The sequence below is a fragment of the Equus asinus genome, chromosome 24 (assembly GCF_041296235.1).
Source record: "Equus asinus isolate D_3611 breed Donkey chromosome 24, EquAss-T2T_v2, whole genome shotgun sequence".
NCBI classification, from domain to species: Eukaryota; Metazoa; Chordata; class Mammalia; order Perissodactyla; family Equidae; genus Equus; species Equus asinus.
The window spans coordinates 35,069,634-35,093,477 of NC_091813.1; the positions used below are offsets into that span (position 1 = coordinate 35,069,634).

The window sequence follows — 23,844 nt, forward strand, 5'->3', positions numbered from 1 at the left end:
ACCACTCTCAAAAGAGGATATAGATACCAAGGATTCATGCCATAAAGCAAGTAGCTTGAGGATAATGGATAGTAAAATCTGTCTTGTTTCTCATCACTTAGTGTGTTAACTAAGAAAAATTGCATGATGGGCCAGCCCCGGTGGCCTAGGAGTGAAGTTCAGCATGCTCCACTTTGGTGGCCTGGGTTCAGTTCCTGGGTGCAGGCCTACACAGCTCTGTTAGTGGCCATGCTGTGCTCGTGGCCCACATACTAAAAAAATACAGGAAGACTGGCATGGATGTTAGCTCAGGGTGAATTTTCCTCAGCAAAAAAAAAAAAAAATATATATATATATAATAAAAATTGCATGAGATCCAAAAATACTTACTTAATGATCTCTGATAAGACTCAACTGAGAAATTATATACAACAAATTAGACTAATTTTAAGAGGTTGCTGTCTTACTCATCTTTTAAATGAACTGTTATCTTTATGAACTATAGGTTTGGAATCAGGTATATTTTTGTATCTGTAATTAAAGTCACAGATGCTTTCTCACCAAAAAGGTAGAGTACAAACTGTCTGGTACACGCGTGTTTACCCAGCTCAGTGCCTGGCATAAATTAAAGTGCTTAAACAATAGGTAGCTAAAGTGCATTTCTTTCTTCACTCATACCAATGCTATTTTTAATTCCGGACTAACAGAATTCATTGTCATATTGGAGGTGCTGAAGGGTATATTGGTCAGTAAAATAGGTACATAGAGTGCCCTCTCTCATTAATCCAAAGCTTAATAAAATAGGAAGAAATAACTTTTGGAAGCAAACTTTCAAACTCCATGGTAGTCTCCCACCTTTTTTTAAGAAAACATCCAGACCTATGTTTACTTTAAATAGCATTTCTTAAACTTTTTGGTCTCAGGACCCTCTTTAACTCTTAAAATGTGTTGAACACTCCAAAAAGCTTTGGTTCATGTGAGTTGTATCTAGCAATATTTATTTGCATGAGAAATTAAAAATAAGAATTTTTTAAATACAAAATACCCAAATACTCTTGTTATAAGCTGTCAGGGTGGTAACATCATCACATGTAATAAAGGCTCTGGAAGATTCCTTTGTGCACTTGTGAGGCAATGCGAGCGCAAAGGTAAATGACATTTTAATATTATTAAAAGAGCTTTGACCTCATGGGCTCTCTAAAAGGGTCTTGGGGAAGCCTAAGACTTCCTTGAGCACACTTAGAGAATTGCTGCTTTAATATATTACCAGTTGACCCTCTCCCAACCACTGTAAATTTTTCTACATTTCCATAGCTTTATGAGCATAATCTGTTGTAGGGAACAGTGGAAAACTATTTCTTAAATAAGCCTTAGGACTTTAATAGGTTTACTATGTAAATATGGCTCCCCAGTCAATTAGGTTGGAGAAAAACTCAAGCAGAGATTGAAACTCTTTTGCATTGCAGGACTTCTCAGAACCTTTATTATGATTACAGTAAGAATGTTCAAGTATGAGATAACATATGCATTGTTCTTGAAATTTACTTTGACTGAATTTTTGCAGAACATCTTATGGGAATAATGATGGAAAAGATAAAGAATAAAACAATCTGAAATTTATACAATGTTGCCAAATTTTATAAATATGGACCCTCTCAGATTGATTATTTGCCAACTTTGCTTAAATATCCCAATGCAGATATTATACTTGTACACTTTTCTTTTATTGATTGGAAGAGTCCATTTGCATTTTGTGCATTAGTTAATCAGCTTCCTGTTTTGAAATCTCTCCAGCAACTCATTTCAGGACCTTTTCTAATCCATTTGTTTAAGTCTCCAATGATTTCACTACTCCCTACACCTACCAATGCTGTTGAAATGCTAGAGCCTTGTGATTAAAGGCTGCAGTTGTTCTTTTCATCCATCATCCTTGAGTTTGCTTTTAATAACACAATCACTTGGAGGTGGAGAAGCATTGAACAGAGAGGGGTAGAATGCATCCTTACAATAAGGGAGGCTTTTCTCTTCCCCTTCTGTTACTTTCTACCTTGTGAATGTTAATTCAGATAGACAAGTTGTGGATTTTAAATGAGAAGTGGGATAAATATCATTCTCTGCCTTCTCAATAGTTTTGGTGTTCAATACTGAGAAAAAATTATTTTAGTCAAGAGGGAAATGATCAAATGAAGTTGAGTGAAACCCAGGGCAGAATTTTGGCAAACTCCAGATGGATGTACCCTAAAGTTTTTCAGGATTTTAAATAACTCCTAATTCAAATCCATTTGGGAGATGCTGGGCTTAAAAAAAATAAATAGATTCTTTGCTACGGGACCTCTCAGAGCTGTTCACTTGATAGTGTGTGTTATCAGTTGCTAAGAGGCGGGTAGAATGTACACAATGCCTAAACAGAACTGACGATGTACAATTTAACAAGAGAGTGTCTAAAACTAGAGTGTTATAGATTGAAGTGAGTTGTTCTACAGTTGGTAAAACAAGAGGAAACTATGTGGGGGATTTTTATGCTGTTTGTGTTTAATATGCTCCACTGTTAGAAATAGATTTTTAATTATTTCATTATAGGTAGAAAAATGTTAGGGAAACCACTGCTTTGATTCACTAATATTTGAGCATATTACAGAAATGGGAAGGGAAGAAATGTTCTAGGTTTTTGAGTCAAGTAACTACAACACCACTTAAAATACTCCATTTTTACTTGAAACTAAAATCATGTTGATGAATAAGCACCTACTATTGAAAACCCAGCTAAAGTGTGGCCAGCATTTTTCATTGAGTTGGATGTGAAAAGGCTGATTTCAGGTTGGTGAGGGGATTGGTCCTCTTTCACAGTATCTATAAACAGGGCCTGAATCCAGCTGACTGGAGCCCGAGAACATGCTAGGGTGCTTCATATTCAATACACAGCCTTATAAAGAGAAGAAAAATGAGCCTTGTCCAAAGCTCTTACCTCAGCACCCACTGGCAAAAATAAAATGTAAGCTGGGGACCAGGTCTCTTTGAAGCTGATTTTTTAAAAACTCTCTAACAGGCCTCTGGTGGTTACAGATATTGATCGTCAGAAAGTAATCTGTTCAGGTTTGGGGGCATGCCAGTACAAATTGTGGAATGCATTCCTTCCTCTCCAAGGACATGTTGAGCTTTTATATTGTCTATACTGGTTCACTTGTCAGATGCCTACCCTATTTGACAAGAATTATTTTCTACCTTTTGTGGGTGTGTAATTAAATATATTTTAAAAATAGGAAATTTTATTAATATAGAATCTTTAGCTTGAGTCAAAACATTCTTTTCATCTTTTTTAACCCTCATTTTTCTTCCATAATCATTATTTGATTCCCTCTGGCTGCCTGCTACTTATTTGTAGTAGTACCATTCATCCATTGAGACCTTTCCATCTGTCACACAGCTTTGCTTTCTTTCCCCAGAAGCTTTATTCTCCTACTGTGCCATGTTTACTTTTTTTTCTTTTCTTTTTTCTTTCTTTCTTCTTTTATTTTTTTGGTCTACTAGTTCAATTGGGCATTCTTTTGTGCAGGTGTTTTCATCTATTTTTTGTTGTTTGTTATTTTTGAAATATTTAAAATTTATACCAGGCAAATGATGTTGAATTAGATAAAAATGACACTCAGAAGGGGCATGTTTGCTAATATTTAGAGACTGACATAAGTTTTTTAAATTACATATGTCTTTGTTCTGATATGTAAAGGTAGAATTGGGTAGATCTCATACAATTCTGAATGTTCAGTGAAGTAGTAGGAACTGCTTCAATCAGTTTTGCACATGGGTAAACAGTGATACTGATATTTGATTCTTCATGTGTCTATATGTTTATTAAGTGTAATTGCTGATTAAAGGCTTACTTACTGTGAATTTCAAGGCTTAGAAATACTTAGACAGAACGACTAAGGTTTCTGGATACTACTTTATCTCAGGGCATACCATCAAGTTCTATTAAAAGGCAGATATCTTCTGACTAGAAAACAGATTCTAGGAATAAGAAGATAAATGCAAGAATTCATGAGATTAAGTTAATAAAAAGTCTCCATTTTACTTACATTATTGGAGAAATCTTATTAATTCTGTTATGGTTATGGCTCATTATACCCACTCAACTAAAAAATAATTTAGCCCCTTTTCTGACATTCCAGATGACCAAGTCCATGGATCTCAAGCTGCCATGGTTGCACGTGGTGCTGAAGTCACTTCCTAAGGGGATACATGCTAAGGAAAAGGGACAGCTTCTGCTGTCAAAGGGCTTCTTGAGGAAGGAGGAATACTGAGCTTTCACATACAGCATCAAGTGTAGCACAGGACATTGAGAATATATTTGCTAAGGGATGATGGCTTACACTCTGATCACACCTGGTTAGGGTCAGGAAAGAAAAACATTCCTGAAGTATTTTAAAACAGTGTTTCAGGAGATCAGAGACATATCAGGGGATAGAATAGAAGAATGATACTAGCAATCAGGAAAGTAGTAGGTAAAGAGGTATGCAGGAGGGAGTAAGTAGCTCAGAAGAAAGTATACAGGAATTTTTTTGAGGGAAATAAGAGATGTAACTGAAAACCTTGATAATTATTGACAGCTGACTCTATGTCAGTTCCTGATAACCAAACATGAGTCAGAGTCCTTGCCTATAAGAAACTCATAGTCTAGTAATGGATATAAGACAAATATGTAAATTGTTATCTTATAGGCCCCAAAGCTATAAAAGATATGCTGAATTTTTTCTTGAACTGTGATAAGGTATCTTGTTATCGGAACAACTTTGCATGGAGAACAATATAAAAGCTGGATGAAATACAGAAAATAGGCAATTGAAGGCATTGTAGAGAAACAAAAGTAGGCAGGTTTTGAAGGGCTGAGAACTTAGGAAGAAGGAAAACATATTGAGGTGAAATGGACATTCTGTGACCTGTTCTCCTTGAGGGATTTGCTGATTCCTAAACTTTATGGGACAGCAGTCTAAGAAGTTGAGAAGAATAAGCAGAGTTTGGGGAAGTCTCACAGTTCTAGGGAGACAAAAAAGAGGAGGTTAAGTTCTTCAAGGAGAGAGACCCTGAAAAAAACCTAGCTTTAGATTTTAGAACCCAGAAGGGCTGTGTTCTAGGAGTAAGGGCAAGTCAGAAATAGACCATATCTCACAAATTTTGAAACTCCATCTCAAATCATCTAGATTTCTAAGGAACAAGATGATCTGTGCTACTCAAACTGCCTATCAAGGAGAAATACGACAACATCACCTGAAGCCTTTAAATCTTTATACACTCTATCTGGAATTCAATTGGAAAAAAATACCATACATGCTAGGAGACAGGAAGAAATACACAAAATCCATGAAAGAAACAAACAAACAAATGAAAGAGGCCCACAGATCAGTAAAAACTAAAATTTAGATATACAACTTAAAAATATCTGTAATTAATAATTTTAAGAAAGGAAGAATTCTCTAGAGTACTTCATACAAAATTGAATCAATAAATAAAAATCACTGAAGTTAATAACCCAAAAGATGTTTTTAACAGTTTATGGATATAACTGAGAAGACTAATGAACTGGAAGATAAATTGGTAAAAAATATTAAGACTGTAAAATTTCAGTTTCAGCCATTGTAGAGTGGTAGGATCTGAATTTACCATCCTTCCTTAAAAATCTGGAAAACAGGAAAAAATATGTGAAACAACTATTTTCAGATATTGGAAAATAGGTGGAGAACTGTGACCACTGATAAGATGAAAACAAATGATCTAAGCCCTACAGTCACTGTAGCTTTCTGCATGAAGGTAATTCTGGTCTAGAACAAAGGAAGGTGAAGCAAAACAGAGTTCAGCAGTGTCTCTGAGTGAAAGGACAGATATTTAGAGAATAGGCAAGCTGAACGTTCTAGAATTTGCAGGGAAGAATATCAGACAGTTCAGAGTTATGCAACAAAGAACTTCAGAAATTGGTATAGTCTGATAGAAACCTGTGCATGCATAGGATAAGACTACACAAGTCGGGCTAGAAACAAATCTCAAGGAAAGAAAATTTACTGGGGAACTTTAGTCCAAAAGATTTCCAGAGCTTATACAAGACTGTGAACAGTTACGTTCCCACCAGCTAGCACAGACTGACACTATTGAAATGATGGATCTAGATCTACACCCACTCTAAAAAGTAAATAAATCAGTCAAGCTCCAAAATGATCAAACTGGGTCACAAGTAACTACACTGCTTTGTAGAACAAAGTCCAAAATGCCTAAAGGGAATAAAACAAAATCCAGCATTCAACAATATAAAGCTCATGATATATGACATTTAATAAAATTTTGTTAGACATAAGAAGAAGCAATAAATGTGGACAATAGGAAAAGAACCAAGCAAAATGACTAGAAAGAAAAAAATACAAAATCTGAATAAAAATTTTCAAGGATGGAATTAATAGGCGATTAGACATTGCAGGGGGAAAAGTTTAGTGAATTTGATGATATAGCAATAGAAAGAAGCCAAAATAAAGTACAAAGAAAAGACAAAACAGAATGAATGGGAACTCAGAACTCATGAGACATTACCAAATAGTCTAACATAAATGCAATTGGATTTCTAGATAAAAGGAGGGAGAGAAAAGTATTTGAAAAATAATCACTTAAAATATTCCGATATGCCGAATTTAACTTTAAGAGATATAAAACACATATTCAAACCCAAGCAGGATAAACTTAACAAAAACCACACCAAGAACATCATAATCAAATTGCTGGAAACAAGTAACAAAGCAGTCAGAGAAAAAATACAGAGGCTCAAAGATCAGAATTGTTGTAAACTTCTCATCAGAAAGTATAGAAGCCAAAAGACATTAGAATGACTGACATCTTTAAAATACTATAAGAAAAAAAAAACCCTATCAACTTGCAATTTTACAACTAGCGAAAGCATCTTTCACAAGCAAAAAAATATTAATTTTTTTCAGACAAATGAAAGCAGAGAGAATTTATCACCAGCAAATCTTTACTTTCACACAGAACTAAGATGATAAACAGATGGACACTTGAATCTATACAAAGCAATGAAGAGCACTGAGAGCAGTAAATATACAAGTAATGAAAAAAGTTTTCTCATTTAAAATGTTTAAAAAGATAATTGAGTTTTCAAAGGGAAAAAGTAATGACAATGTATTGTGAGAGGTATAACATATGTAAGTAATGTATGGCAATAACAGACAAATGAAAAGAAAGAAAGAAGAAATGGAAGTATACTCTTGTGAGATTCTTATATTATTCAAGAAGTTGTATAATCTTATTGAAAGGACTCCTCTGAGGGATGCATATTTTCAAGCCTAAAGCAATCACTTAAATAAAGAGGTATAGCTAAAACCTAGCCAATAGTGTAGATAAAATAAAATCATAAAAAAGTCAAAGAAAAGAAACAAAGGAAAGAAGAAACAAAAAGCATATGGAACAAATAAAAATAAAAAGCACGATGATAGATTAAATCCTACCATATTGGTTATCACATTAATTATAAATGGCTAAACAACTCAATTAAAAGGCAGGGATATTTCAGACTCAATAAAAAACCAAGACATATCTATAAATTATCTAGAAGAAAATTAAAAGAAAGCAGAAGTGTTATGTTAAAATCACAAAAAGTAGACAGATAAAGGGAAATATTTCATAACTATCAAGGATAAAGGGAAATATTTCATAACTAGAAAAGGTTGAGTTCTTAAGGCGTAACAATCATAAGCGTGCATGCACCCAACAATAGAACCTCAAAATGCACAAAACAAAAGTTGACAGAATTAAAAGGAGAAATTTAGACGTCCATAATTAATTGATAGACTAGAAATTGATAGAACAATTAGACAGAAAATTTATGACTATATAGAAAACTTGAAAAAGATATCAATTAACTTGACCTAATTGATATTTATAGAACACCCCACCCAACAACAGTAGAATACATATTCTATACCATATGCTAGACCACAGAGCAAGCCTCACTGAAATCAGACAGAGTATGGTCTCTGTCTACAACATATTTAAATGAAAACCAATACAGGCATACTTTGTTTTATTGTGCTTTGCTGTGCTTCACAGATATTGCATCTTTTACAAGACCCTCCACCAGCAAAAAGATTATAACTTGCTGAAGTCTCGGATGATGGTTAGCATTTTTTTGCCATAGAGTATTTTTGAATTAAGGTATGTACATTGTATTTTTAGACATAATGCTATAGCACACAATAGACTACAGTATAGTGTAAACATAATTTTTATAGGCACTGCGAAACAAAAAAATTCATGATTCACTTTATTGCAATGTCTGCTTTATTGCATGCAGTGGTCTGGAACCAAACCTGCAATATCTCTGAGGTATGCCTGTGACAGAAAGATAGCTGAGAATTATCCAAATATTTAGAAGTTAAACACACACTTATAAATAAGCCTGGGGTCCAAAAAGTAATTTCTTTGACTGAAAAAATAAGGAGACAAGAAATTAGTGTAAGAATGGAAGATATGAAAACCACAATTAACAAATTTTATCTAATAGATCTGTTTAGGACACTGAACCTCAAACTGTAAAATATACATATTTCCATTAGGCAATTCTCAATAAATTTCAAAGAATTGAACTCAGAGTATGTTCTCTGACCAAGGTGGAGTTAAGGGTGAATTTATTAACAAAAGATACAAGGAGAAAATAGCCAAATGTTTGCAAATTAAGCACTATACCTGTAAACTTCCATGAGTCAGAAAATATGAAGGAAATAAGAAAATATTGTGAATTGAATAATAATGAAAATATTATGTTGAAACCCATGGGATGCAGCTAAAACCTGCGTAGAGGGAAATGTATAGCCATAAGTGCATACATAGCAAAAAAGGCCAAAAAATCAGTGATCTTGGTATCTATCTCAAGAGGCTAGGAAAATAACAAGAACTAAATCAAAAGAAAGTAGCAATAAAGAAATAATCACAATGTGAACAGAAATTAATAGTATAAGAAATAAAAGCATAATTGAAAAAATCAACACAGCCATGAGTTGGTCCTTTGGAAAGAATAACAGGACTGATAGCCTCCCAAGATTGGTCAAGATAATACAAAGAAAGAAGCTACAATCTACTAATACCAGCAACAGAAAAAAAAAGGCACATCACCAGAGATCCTGATAATATGAGCAATTATCAATCCTAATAATATAAACAATATGCCAATACATTTGAAAATGTATATGAAATTCAAATTCCTAGAAAGCTACAAGTCATCAAACTGGACACAAAAATAATATGAATATAGTTAGTATTATACCTATTAAAGAAATTGAACCTGTAATTTAAAACTCTCCTGCAAAGAAAACTGCAGGCCTAGCTAACTTTAATCTTAAAGGAAGGCATAACAACAGTCTTACACAAACTTTTCCAGGGAATTAAAAAAAAAGGATGGAATACTTTCCATCTCATGAATATGTATTTTATGAGAATAGCATAAACTTTATGCCCCAACCTGACAAGGACTTTATAAGGAAAATTACAAACCAATCTTTTATGAACATAGAGAAAAAAATCTTGAACTCAGCATCAGTATATAAAGTCCAATGGCACACAAAAGTGTTAATATACAACAAAAAAGTTAGTTTATATAAGTTTGTTCAGTATTCAAGAATTAATCCACATATTTTACTCCACTAACCAAATAAATGAGAAAAATCATATGACTATTTCAAAAGATGCAGAAAAGCATCTGATAAAATTCCACACTGATTTACAATAGAAACTCTTAGCAGTCTAGGAACAGGAAGGCACTTTCTTAATCTAATAAAGGCATCTACAAAACTTATAATATTGTGAATGTTGAATTGTGTATTAACTAAGTTTTACATACTCAATTGCCAGATCCAGCAGCTACACTCCTAAATATATATACTTCCACAGTGCATAGATGTGTGTATCAAAAACATGTAAAAGAATCTTCATAAAAAGACATTACTTGTAATAGCTTTCAACTGGAAGCAACCCAAATGTCTATCTGCAGTAGAATAGATAAGTAAATTGTGATGTATTCAAATAAGAAAATATTGTACAACAATAAAAATGAGCAAACTACTGCTCCATTTGAAAATATGGATGAACCTCACAAACCTAATATTGAACAAAAGAAGCTAAGCACAAAGAATATAAGTATTTCCATTTGTATGAAGTTCAAAAACAGGAGAAATATCTATGGTGATGGAAGTTATAATAATATTAATAATTTGCAGAGAGTAACGATGAGAAAGTAGCATAAGGATGACTGTATACTTCCTGGAAATTTTTATTTATTGATCTGTGAGGTGGATGCATGGGTATGTTCACTTGGAAACAATTAATCAAGATGTATTCTTATGATTCGTGCTCTTCCCTGAATATATATTTGCTATGGACTGAATTGTCTCCCCCCCCCCAACCAAATTCATATGCTGAAGCCCTAACCCCCAAAGAGATCATATTTGGAAACGGGGCCTTTTGGAAATAATTAGGTTTAATTGAGGTCATGAGGGTAGGGCCCTCGAGATGGGATTAGTGCCCTCATGAGAAGAGACTCCAGAGAGCTTGCTGCCTCTGTTTCTGCCATATGAGAGAAGACAGCCATCTGTAAGCCAGGAAGAGAGACTTCCTCAGAACCTGAACATACTGACATCCTCATCTAAGACTTCCAGGCTCCAGAACTGTGAGAAATTAAATTCCTGTGGTTTCAGCCACGCAGTCTGTGGTATTTTGTTATGTCAGCTTGAGCTAAGACAAGTATTTTACTTCTATAAAAATCTTGCTTATAAAAGAAAGCAGAAAAATGTATATTTTCAAGTTTTAGGAGTGGTAGGAAGATGCAGATATGGGCAGGGAGTAGAGATATCCCAGAAGTGATGTTTTGGCTAGTTTTTGAAGAAGAGTACAAGAAGTCATCAGCGGAGAGTGAGCTCGAGGCATGTTAGACATCAGTGATGGTACATGGCCAGGGATGCCAGCTTGAAAATTTGGATTTTATATGCATGAGAATATAAAATTATTATAGATTATTATGCTTGAGTAGGAGTAGTCCATGAAGGAAGGACTGCATGCACACTGGAGACAAAGAAATGTTATGGAACACTGCTATAATAGTTCAAACACAATAGCTTTGGAATATTGATTATGCTGAGTTTAATGTGTGTAAATAATCATTGATTTATGTTCTGTGCAGGTCTCTGGCGTTTGTTTTTAGAAATCACTTTTCACCCTTGCTCTCTATTTTTTTTTTAGTAATCCAAAAGTACTTTACAGTAGTGTTATCTTCTTGATAGACATTTCTTTGAGAATTAAGAATTTTACAAAATAACCCATAAGACATGGCTGATATCTATGATCTTAGGATCCTAGCTGCAAATACCATTGCTTAGTAGCAACTAGGTCATTTTTCAAGTAGCCAACTACCATGCAAATTTAATGACTATGATTATTGCCATTGTCCCTCATGTATGTAGAAGTAGACAAGGGAGGAAAAATAAGAACTATGACCTATAAAATGATTGATTCGTCCCAGAATAGCTAAATTTAGGGGCACCAAGCAGTCCTATCAAAGTCCTATCAAAGCTGCCTGGAGGTAGAGCTGCTGTTGGTGGCATGTTGACTTGATACGGCTAACTTAGAGATATGCTGACTGCTGAAAGTATTTGTGTGGTTATCACAGTGGTGACGGTCATTGATGTCAAGATGCTAACAGACACAAGTACGGGATACAAGATTTCTTTAATGACCAGATTTATAGATATGAAAAATGCCTGAGAGCAGGAGAAAGACAGCAGTCTCCTAGCAGGGGCTGTTACTTTCCTGATTCTCAAGTTCCTTACATGAGAGTGCACAACAGCCAATGCATCTGCCTTATCAGAGTCAGTACCCATCACATTCTGTAAAGAGCCAACTCTGAGTCTTTCTAAGCATGGTTAGAGAGTTGAAATAAACCTTTCTGATTATGAATAACACCAGTCTCAGCACACTCCTGAGAAAATTCTGTAGGATGAGTTGAATCATAGGTCAGTTGCAGGCATTGAAGGTATCTGACCATTCTCAGTAGGATTTGGCTTCTGACCTGAAGTCCTGCCCCCACCATGACTATGAATTATGCATAACATCATAAAGCCAGTTGACCAGAAGACTAATTCCTTCCCATTATGGCAGATTCACCTGCCTGACTAGCCAGGAGAATGACTGTCACAGAGAAGGCACGCAATGAGATTTGTTAAATAATTGAACAAGTCTGGTAGAAAGATCATGGAATATGTCTTCCTCAGAAGTAAACTGAAGTCTTTAAGGACACAGATGATGTTTTAATATCTTCTTCCAGTGTAAGGCCATTGTTATGGATAGCTAAGGAGAATGTACTATCAAGGAAGCAAAATCCATAATTATTATTTTTGTGTCCTATGACTGATAATTTCAGACAAATTGCCACATGAATGGTGATAGAGTTGTTCTTAGAATATCAGGAAGAGTAAATTTTGCAATGACTCACTGATATGACAAAAAGAATTTAAAATAACATTTGAGAAAGATAAATAATTCCAATCAATATTTTAAAAGCTGATACTACTCAGTTTAATAAATAAAACATATATAGAATAATGGAGTCATGGAAGAAGCATGACCAAGTTGTATGGCCTAGTGAAAAATAGGAAACTATGTCAAGAAAGTGCCCAGTAATTCTTAAAGAAGAAACAACAAAGGAAAGAATCAGGACACAGAATAATGAATATTTTTACAAATATATATACATATACAATCACATATATACACACAAATCACACACATGCATATGTCATAATCAACCATATTTTATGGTTTATTTATAAATATAAACCATTTACATGTAAATGCTAAAATAAATGCTAAAATAAATAAAATAATATTATTGGTATCATTGACATTAATTGGATTAGACATGATTAAATGGATGACTAAACTTTGTTTATAAGGATGATGTAATTTGAAGCATTTGATGTTGAGTAAGTATGTGTGTATATGTGTATGTGAACCCGCAGCCTAGTCAAAAGGAAGGTGTGCCTTAAACTTTCTTATTATCAATAATAGGACTAGCCCAATGGCAGAGTCAGTGAAGAACAGCATTGTTTGTTATATACAAGTAATCGAAGATACATTGATGTGTTTTTACTCCGATTGTCTCCTATAAGGGTGAGGAATCAGTGTGATAAATTCTACTGTTTTCTACAAGAACTTATACATAAAGTAGAAGTCGTGTCAACCTTGAGAGAAAATCAGATTTTTAGATTAGAATTTTAAATACCCAAATGAATGCATAGCCAGATATGGTCACCTCACAATTCCAGTCCGTAGTATTCAAAGAGTTCAGAGAATTATGGGTATAATTCCATTTTTATGGACTCTAAAGATAAATACAGTTTAAAAATGATGGAGGATTAAAATAAAAAGGAATTCGGATTTATAATTTAAAGTCGCTATAATGAGAAAGGCAAGAGGCATGGGATGTTACTAGTGTGTAACTCCATGTGTTATCCACACCTAGAAAACATATAAACACAAGAGGTAAAATAAGTTTACAACCAAAGATGAATTCAAATGAATAACACATTTGTGACAGCAATGCTGAAACTAGGACCCAAAATCTTAATCTTCACAGAAAAATGATCAGGGAAAAAGGACCCTGGGAGCAAAATTTAGGGTGAGAAGAGGAATAAACCCACTGCCTTTCAGAAAACGTACTGTTAGGACAAAAAAAATGAAAAGACCCCAAATTACTCAATTCTTGTTGCTTTACAGCGCTTTTTCAAAGAAAAAGTTCTTATTTCTACAAAAGAAAGAGTAGTTCATATAGATTTAAGAAGTAAATGAAGAGGGCCACTCAAATACGGAGGGGGACAGAAATTACAAAGAATGATAGAATTGAAGATGCTTAAACAGAGAAATGTAAAATTTGAGGATGACCTCATAGTTGTTTTCAACATTTTGAAGATCAGGCATGAAAAAATGTAGTCTACTTATTCATAATAATCTATATAATATAATAGACTGCCAAGTAGACAGATTTTTGACTGTATAAAAGGCAGTGATTTATTAATGTTGGAAAGCATTTGCAACTAAACAAGTAAGATCTCCTTCTGCAAAAGTCTTTCAACAGGCAGAAAAAGATTCCTTCTATGAAAGACAAGATGCCTGTTGAGATCCCTTTCATTTCTCCTATTTAAGGATATTGTGAGGTTAGATGATATCACAGTGACAAGTCGATCTGGAAAACAGAGTTAGAGATAATGGTTTAATTAACTGGACCTAGAGGTCAAACACATGCAACTGAGTGAGGGTTTAGAAAACCAACCTTAGCCTCCAATTTTCAGAACCGAATAACGAAAAGAGGGACACGCGACGGAAAGACCAGCAGTGGGCATAAGTCCCAGTCAAGAACTCTTGCTGAACTGGAACATTCAAGAGTGGATTCCTGCCTTCCTTCATAGAGAGGGTGGATCATAGATGTTAATGCTATTCGGGAAGAAAGTATGAAATGGACTGAAATATTTTACTTGGTCCAGAGAACAAGTATTAGGGACTTACGTTCTTAAATTTCCAAAATAGACTTAATGAGAATTACAATAAATCAAGGAATAACATGCGAGCTGAGCAAATAAATATAGCATACATCATTTACAAACTGCATATGCTATACTAATGCCTAAAGAACCTAGTTTTATCATATATGCTCCAATAGCTAACATTTATTGAACATTTGTGTATATTAAGCAATTAACATGTATCATCTCTCTTAATTTATCCTATGTATTAACTCTATGAAGCAGAAATTATTATTATCATAACTTTACAAATGAGAAAACTGAGACTTAAAGAGGGTAAGTAATTTGCCCAGGAATGGAACTGAAAAGTGGTATAACCAGTAACCTGTAATCTGTAGGTGATAGTCGTGTATATTACTGATGTTGTTGAAAATCAAACTACTCTGAATTGTAGCTCTGGGAAACAAAGAAATAGAAACCGACTCAAGACGGCCTGTGTGCCTTTTGGAAGGTTGGCAGTAAATGTGGCGCCAAACTCTGGATCCAATCAAATGTTTGGTACTGTCCAACCTCCCATATGGTTGGAAGGTCTGGATCTGTCACAGATGTCGCAGGCAGCTTCCTGCATCACCTGCAAGACATATGTGACATAAACGGGAAAGCAAGATTACTAAAAGTGTGCCCCCAGCTGGGCCTGTAACTGTGAAGCAAAGATCAGCACAGCAGCAAGCATGGGAACTGGGCAAACATGGGGGATGTTTCACTTTAAGGCCCTGAGTCAGCTGCTAACAGTGAGCTGAAATGGGGGCACTCTGAGTAGGCAGGGCTGGCAAAAGAAAAGCTCCAAGGACACATTGAATCACAACTTCTAACAATGTGGCATGGCTGTGCAAACAACATCAGACAGGCCAAACTTACATGCAAAAATCAAAGACTGAGTGACTCATTTTGGGCAAATGTGTCTGGCAGCCTAGAAGGAGGAAAGGCAGGGCTGCAAGTACAATATGCTCTACAGACAGAGGAGAGAGTCCCAGCCTAAAGACAGTTTCCATGTGTACAAAGTGTGGAAAATCTGAGACATGCACCGGGCTCTTCAGCCACATTCTCACCCTTGGAAAGCAATCAGCCAGCAGAAAAATCTCCAATTTAAATGACAGCAAAATGTATGCTTGGAGTTATCTGACCAAATTAGCAACTGAGATATTCTAGGGACTTAATTTGCACATTGAGTTTTAATAGTATTATATTTGTATAGCAGATTATATAACCAAAAATGTTAATGGGAAAATGATTTTATTTGACTGGGAAATTGGCACCCCAACTAATTGTCTGAAAAGGAGCCAGTTTTAAAATTCAGATGCTGTTTGAATGAACTGGTATTGGCTGAATTAGGATTTATTGTGTAAAATACACAGTTTTTAAAAATAGCCTAAGGAAAGAAAAGAAGGCTCGATGAACTAAGTTTGTGTACTTCACTATGTTCTGGGATGGATTTCAGGATGGTACAAATAAGACCATCAGATAAGAATATTGGAGTGGTGGTAGGAGTGGAAGATGAATAAATGGTCTGAAATGAATATGCAAGATGAATGTGTATGTGGTCAGACTACACAGTAGAATGACTTGTCATCTGTCTGCCATTTAACCAGATAGCAAATCTCTGCTAAAATATTTGATTACCTTTCCATAAATGACTTGGAGTTTTATGGGCTTATTTCATGTAGTTTGGGATTAAGTGCCACATATTTAGGAATGACCATGGTTTTTTTTTCTTTTTTGAGAAAGATTAGCCCTGAGCTAACATCCACCACCAATCCTCCTCTTTTTTGCTGAGGAAGATTGGCCCTGAGCTAACATCCCTGCCCATCTTCCTCCAATTTATATGTGGGACACCTGCCACAGCATGGCTTGATAGGCGGTGCTAGGTCTGCAACCAGGATCTGAACCAGTGTACCCCGCGCCGCCAAAGTGGAGCACACAAATTTAACCGCTGCGCCACCAGGCTGGCCTTGGAATGACGATGTTTTTGGTGTGGTGTTAGAGTGCTTAATGTTTCCTAACATTACGAAAATTCAAAGTTTGCAATTAATACTGGTGATGATTTTTCTTATTATGAAGTTTATTAGCTCTAACTGACCAAACTAAATAAGAAATAAGATTGTGTGGCAGTTATTTTTATATGAGAAAGCTTTGCAAATACACTTTTTATTGTTTTTAAAATATCCCCTTTCTTGGCCAATTGCAATGATCTTATTATGCTGAGTAACCCCACTCCCTTCTCCGGAAGAAGCACAGATCTCGTAAATAGTTGAAATTTTTCTCGTCATTTATGAGTGTACAGCCTCTTGTCATTACATGCCTTTAGGATATGGAAAGCACAAGGGTTCCCTAGAAAGCCAGGCCTTTTCTTCCACACCCCACCCCCTACCAGCCCTACTTTTTAAGACAACATCTTCAAGTTGCCATAGACCAACTGTGAGTGTTAAATGAATATCTTTGACAAGAGCTAAGTCTTTTGGGCATTGAAATAAGGTTTTCCTCCTCTTTTGGCATGTGAAGATTCTGAGTGTGCCTTGACATCAGTAGCAGAGGATGTGAGCAAAGCAACTTTCAGAGCATCAGCTGTGAGCAAAGCAACTTCCAGAGCATCAGATGTGAGCAAAGCAACTTTCAGAGCATCAGAAGTGTCAGCAGAAGGAAAATCAGCACAAGTAGAAAGTATCAAGGTAATTTTCCCAATTATAGTATTCCATGAAGTCAGTCATTGCCACTCTTGGCTGCTGGAGCCTCCTTCTCTGTTGTTAAATGCCATATAAACTATCTGTCAGCCTCCAAGGCTGATCAGTTCTCTTGTACAGAGAGAAATACAAAGGTAAAAACAAATTCAGCAAGGTATTGACCTTAGGTAAAATTTTTAAAAAATAGCATTTCATACTTCATTCATAAGTATACATTTTGGGAGAATTTCCCCTGAATATCACACAGACAGAATACCTACTACATTTGATTGAATTTTTTCAAGAGATGAAAAAATTCATTTCTATGTGGAGACAGGTTTTCTCCTATTTACCTGGTGTTTTTGTTTTAGATTTTAAATTGAAAATATGATTTTATTTCTGCATTTGGAATGTGTTAAACATTTCATTGCTAATGCTAAAGTTTCTCAAAGTTTTTATTAACATATAAAATACACAAATTAAATTTTACCTATTATAAGTGTAGAACTGGTGAATTTTTCCAAATTGTACACATCCATGTAACTGGTACCCAGATTAAGAAACAGAAAAATTACTCATGTTAACTTTTCCAATAGTTGCATTTTCCAAATGCTTGTCGTTTTTGTGGCTTTTCAAATCTTGAAAAAAAAGTCACTTCCTTAGAATGGCAACACCTGTACTCAAACATCTATTTTCTCAATATAGTCCCTAATAGCATCATCAAATAATTTTCATTGATGTTTAATTCATTGCACATAGCAACCTGTATAACTATAGGAAAGGACATAAATTAGCATTGCAGAGTATGAACATTTGCTACATGGCAAAACTGTTCTTTTTGGCAACCATTTTGCATTTTTAAAGCCACAAGCACCCTGCTTAAAAGAACTCCAAACAGAGGAGCAGCAAAATGAGAGGAAGGTGCTGTGACTAAAAGAAGGAGGGCTGAGGGGTTAAAATCATTGCTGGTTGATTTCACCACTGCTGCCCCATATTCTTACTCTCGGCAAATGAATGAGGAGAGCCCCATGTGGGATTACAAACTTGCTGGGAATGGATGAGAAACCTTCTGCTCTGCTGGAGTTTGTAAGTAGTTTCTAAGAACTGATTTCTGCACAAGTGAAATTGATTGGATTGTTTTATTTTTCTTCTGGCAAGAAATGTTTTCCTCTCTGCATATCCCTCTCCCTGTTCTCTTTGGTTGGCTTGATGACAAACCGTCTGCAGGCCCCAGGCACAAATCGTCTCTTCTGTGAAGCCTTCCTGATTACCCTGCCTTGGCCCCTGTCCCTTCTTGGATCCTGTGGCATTGTCCTCCTTAGTAACTTGTACAATACCTCAGAGCTTCCTACAGTAAACTCTCTCAGTCTCTGCCACTCACTCATTCACTAGGTTGTGAGCTTCTAGAAAGCAGACTGTATTTTTCCAGCTTGGTACATTACTGTCCCAAGGTTGCTTTATTTACGCCTCCCCTGCTTCTACTCTGAATGTAAGCAGAAACTCAGGTCCAGGTGTGAAAGGCCAGAGGCAGACTTGTAAGTGAGAGTGAGACTACCACAGACCATCATCATCATCTAGAGTTCCACACTATTCACAGGTTAGTTTCTTTAGACTGACCTGCTAATTGTCTAGCCAGCAACCCACTGCTGAGCTGGGAAACAACCACCACCTACCCAGACTGTCTTGTTAAGCATCACAATGAAAGAAGAGAGACAAAATTTGCCATTAAAGTGTCTTCTAAAAAACTTGTATTTTAGAAAAATAATTGTCCAGATCTTGCTAGGAAAGAGTAAAATAAAAACCCATCCCCCTTAACCATTAACTGACAGACATACTTTTTTCTTCCTTTTTAAAAATAAAAGTGAGCAAGAAGAATAACACAAACTGTAGCACTATTAATATTGTCAAAAGAAAAGGAAGAAGAAGGAAGTGGATGAAATTTGTTGTTTTTTCTAGGAGTGTTAGGAGGCCTCCATCTTTTATCCCTTCATGAGGTAAATCAGAGATGCTTCTGCCTTTTTTTCTATGTTCTACCTTTTAAAATTTTATTTTCCAGAGGATGGACAGACATATGTGATAATAATAGTGTTTCCTCTGAAAGGTGTGGTAAAATTTTATTGGTAAACTCTATATATTTTACTATTTGGAAATACTATATAAAATTCAGTGGTAATTTGAATATATTCAAATGAATATAGGCATATTTAGGCATTAAAAGCATTGACATCAATGCTTAGAAGTACATGCACAAGTCAGACTGCCTGGGTTTAATTCTGACTTCCACTTAAAATGCATTTGCTCTTGGGCAAGTTATTTAACCTTTCATCTATATAATTAGGGTAATAAAATACATCTCTCAGGTGGTTGTGAGAATTAAATGTGTCAGTATATGTAAAACTCCTATAACACTGCATGGCACATGGTAAATGTTTCATAAATATTAGCCATTATGTAATAATAACTATCATTGTATTGTATATAATATGCTAGCACTAATAATAAATAATTAAAAACAAAGGGGACAAGAGATATCGAAATGAAACATTTGAGTCTTATGAGTAAGAATGGATCTGCCTGTCGATAACAGCTAGGTCTTTCAAGCTCTTGAATAATATTAAAGAAAAAAAAGGTTTTCTTTATCCAAGAATCATAAACAGCAACTGTCAGTGAGAGCAGAATTCCTGTATTGTTCTTTGTTATTCTCCTTTCATATAGCCAGGTATGTTTAATAGCTACTCAGATATTAAGAGTATTAATATTATATTAAAAAACTATTATTTATGTGGACCATAGGAAAGAGTATTATTCAATGATATTTTGTGTCTATTGGTGAAATATTTTTGTTTAATAATGAAAGTTCTATATATTGTTAAATTTTAGAATTAGGCTTTGTAATACTTAATGATAACATGCTGGCATAATCAAGATCATGACTCAAAAAAACCCCCCAAATCTTGAATAATGGATTATTCTCACAATATTTTGTGACCCTAAAAATAACGTTGGCAGCATCGGTGGTTTGGCATTTTGGCTACCGTATTTTCCCCATTTTTTTGCCTAAAAAAGTTCTCAGATATAATAATTTGCCTTCCAAATAGAGATATGAGGATCTTCTATCAGAAAGACCCAATGTGATCTGATTAGGGAGTGAGTTGCTGGGTACAAGAAACAGATGCCTCATTGACACTGCACCATTTATGAAATGTAGTAATACCAAAATACTCCACAGAAACCTATAGATAAACCTCACACAAAGATGAGTAACATAATTAGAAATTTTAAGCTGGTTTAGAATACAAAGATACATAATGAATATCCAAGATGCATCAGTTCCTGATACAGAAATAATGGCACTAAGCAGAGTTGGTCCTTCTCATTCCGTAGTTTTAAAATTAGACATTGTGATTAAAAGTATCTGAGATTAAAAACAAATTTAAACATACTTTCCTAAAATGTTGATCTTAGTAGGTTTTCTAGAAAGTGCGCACAATACTGGTTTTCACCATCTCACAAAAGTTTTACATTAAGAGCATCTGAAAGCAAATAAACAGCAATTATTATTGACCTTTTTATAATGGTCAGAATCTGGAGGTAATAAGCCACGTTTAAATCTATATAGAAACTGAAGTAACCAAGAAGAATCATCTTAATTAGGACAGTTTCATTGTGTAGTTACATATATTTATTTTAAAAACATTTATTTTGGCAAAAGAAAGGGATAAAATGGGAGAGAGACTTGCAAGCAGACAGAAGCAACAGAGCAATGTGTTTCCCTAACTAATGATCTTTCAGATATATTAGCTCCCAATAGGAGCCCATACGGAAGTCTGAAAAGGTGAAATCAAGTTGGCTGGTTTAAGGTGGGGAGTAAGAGAGACTAGACTGTAATTGTTGATGATAAGTTACTGTTATTTCCACTGAGCATAACATTATATTACTTAAATTGAGCTTTTTATTTAACTTATATCAGTTTCAAACTTGGAGATTGTTATGCTTGCTTTTGGCATTGCTAGAACTCTTACTGCTTTTCTGGGAACCACATTCTCGGTGCTTTTTCGCCCTCCCTCTTCTGCTTCCCCTTTCCTTGAAGTGTTTCTTTTGTTTGTCTCCATTACACCAGCGCGCAGGGACACAGTGTTTCTGCACAGTGGGAGTTGGCAATCTCCGAAGAGGCTTTCCAGCATTGCTTTTTAGACTAAATCATTACAATCTTCAATAGCCACTTGGATTAAAAAAAAAAAAAGGAAACTAGCACATTATTATTCTCAAAACCATCTCAATGTATAAAGAGGCTATTTGCTTGGTCCTCCCATATCTTCCCCTTCCCTCCCTCCTCCTGCAACCCCTGCTCGTTCTGCTCCTTGTCTCTCTGGATGTGCTTGCATCACACCCAAGTTTAGTTTGTATGGTCGTGATTCACTAATTCTATTCAAATTGAGTATAGAAATGCATTTTTTCTGTTGATTCTGAATATTTTTGCACTGCTTATGCAAAGAACTGTAGTCAGATATATCTTATATTCACTGATATTTAAATTATTACCTTCCAGAATGTGAAATATACCAGAGCTGACCCAAGACAATGTTTTCAAATCCAGAAGTTATTAACATGAGTTAATGGAAAAGTCGCTTTAGTAATAACCCTGCAACTAATTTTTAAGTAGGCAGGAATTCTTGTTTATAGTTATTCATGTATCAAACCCTCCTACCCTCTATTTTTCTCCATGTCCATAGTGCCTGCTTTCACCAGTCGTAACATTGTTTATGAACATGCCTACGAGTGACCCAGGGTACACAGTAGAAACTCAGGGCATGAGGAGCTGTTTGCAATGCCTTCACCCTGTGAAAAGGATTGGTGTATGCGAACGCATAATATTTCCAACAGGGGTTTGTAGAGTGTCGTCATAGGATTTATTTGTTCTCTTCAGTGAGCATAACTATAAATAATGAAAGGGAATGGCATAAATAAAGGAGAGAGTAATTTATGCACTTTATCAAAGCAGCACATCCAATTTATATCTCGCACCCCATCCTCATGACTGTATATTCAAATAAAATCAAAGTAATACGATGTTTTTCATTGTTAGGTAAATGGAAAAATGCACTAAAAAAGAAAACATAACAAACATGTAGTAATTTGTTATTGATGTTTCTTATTCTGATGTCTTTTAAAATAAGTACTCAACTAAATGGCGTAGGGTACATGTATTCTTGTTTGAAGCTACAGTGCTCCCTGGACATGCCGCAGAGTTCCCCAGATGATGTCAGTAATGCTACTCCATCGTTCCATTTCTAGTTGTTGGACCTCAAATACAGTAACCACTAGAGGGTTAGTGACTTTTTATTCTTTGCTCATACTATTTCGTATCCCTAGTACACTTTGATCTTTGCACCAGTTTAGAAATAATTGGTGAAATTTGTGGGTGTGAAAGTGAAAGGATTTCCCTCCTTTTGTTAGATTTTAATTTTACTTCTCAGAGTTTTTATCCAACAACCACAAATGCAAGTTTACTTAAAATCAGGTTCTTTGAATACATCTCACCAACTTTTTCAGTTTCAAAATTCTTTTTGTGATTCAAGGTCTAGATTAAATGACATTTTCCATGAAGCTTGTTTGAGTTATCTTAAACACACTTCTGCCTTCTTTTGAAACTCTATGGTCCAGTGTTTGTACATTTCTCATGGCACATGTTAAGCTGCTTCTTGCATCATAGGTATTTGTGTAACATCTCTTGTCTCCTATTGTTTCTAAATTCCTTATGATGTGTCCTTTTTTATTTCAGGCTCCTCCAAACTCCTCACTAAGTACTTTGCACACTGATACTTGTCGAACATATGACTAAAAAATAGAAAATGACTATGAGTTAAGATCTCTTCTGCATATTACTTAACTTTCTATGTCTGAATATCCATTAGAAAAAACAGCAATCCTGGCATTTATCAGAAAATACTGATATGGGAATAAATCAGCACTTATTATTGTTTTCAGATTCAGAAAGACATATATCTACATTAATATGGGGAAGTATTACAGGTGAAATTCTACTATTAAAAAAAGTCATGAAAAATTTAGTCATAGCTTATGTTTCTCATGCTCTGTTAATAGGACTATAACGTGAAATAGAGTGAATAGTTCAACTTTAGTATCATATCTGCAAATTATAGCTCTTCCAAATGCACCAATTGCTCAAAAGGTTATGAATGATGTCATTTGCACCCATATAGGGAAAGGCTCTTGCTTGACTTTTCAGATCTATTTACAGAGATCCAAAATGTTCTGCCTATTTGTTTATCTAAAATATGTTCCTTCGTGAATGCCAGAAAGGAATTGCTGCTGTAATCCCAGGTATCAATTTGCTTCCTGTAGGATATTGCCTTATGATCCCTGCTCGGTCTCCTTTTATTTTTTTATAATCCCAAACCCTAGAGGCATCATTTCAGCCTAAGTCAGTGATTTAGAGGCTCTCATGCTTTTATTTATAAATGTGTATGCCATAAAAAATTACATAGCCCAGAATATAATGAAAACTGGTCACAAAATTTTGCTTGGAAAATCACAAACATGTCCTAGTAAATATAGCTTCTGCCCAGCCATTT

At 35.1% G+C, this 23,844-nt stretch overlaps 1 long non-coding RNA gene across 5 annotated transcripts in view; it reads left to right on the top strand.

Annotated features, from left to right (window-relative positions):
- Positions 1-23,844, top strand: part of LOC106848476 (uncharacterized) — an 885,659-nt gene that overhangs the window by 440,819 nt on the left and 420,996 nt on the right. For 4 of the 5 annotated variants that reach the window (XR_011497674.1, XR_011497673.1, XR_011497671.1 and 1 more), the window contains one exon: positions 17,091-17,257. The exons of the other annotated variant lie outside the window; for it this stretch is intronic. This is a non-coding gene — a long non-coding RNA (uncharacterized lncRNA). The remainder of the gene's footprint in view (positions 1-17,090; positions 17,258-23,844) is intronic. 5 annotated transcript variants of the gene reach the window in all.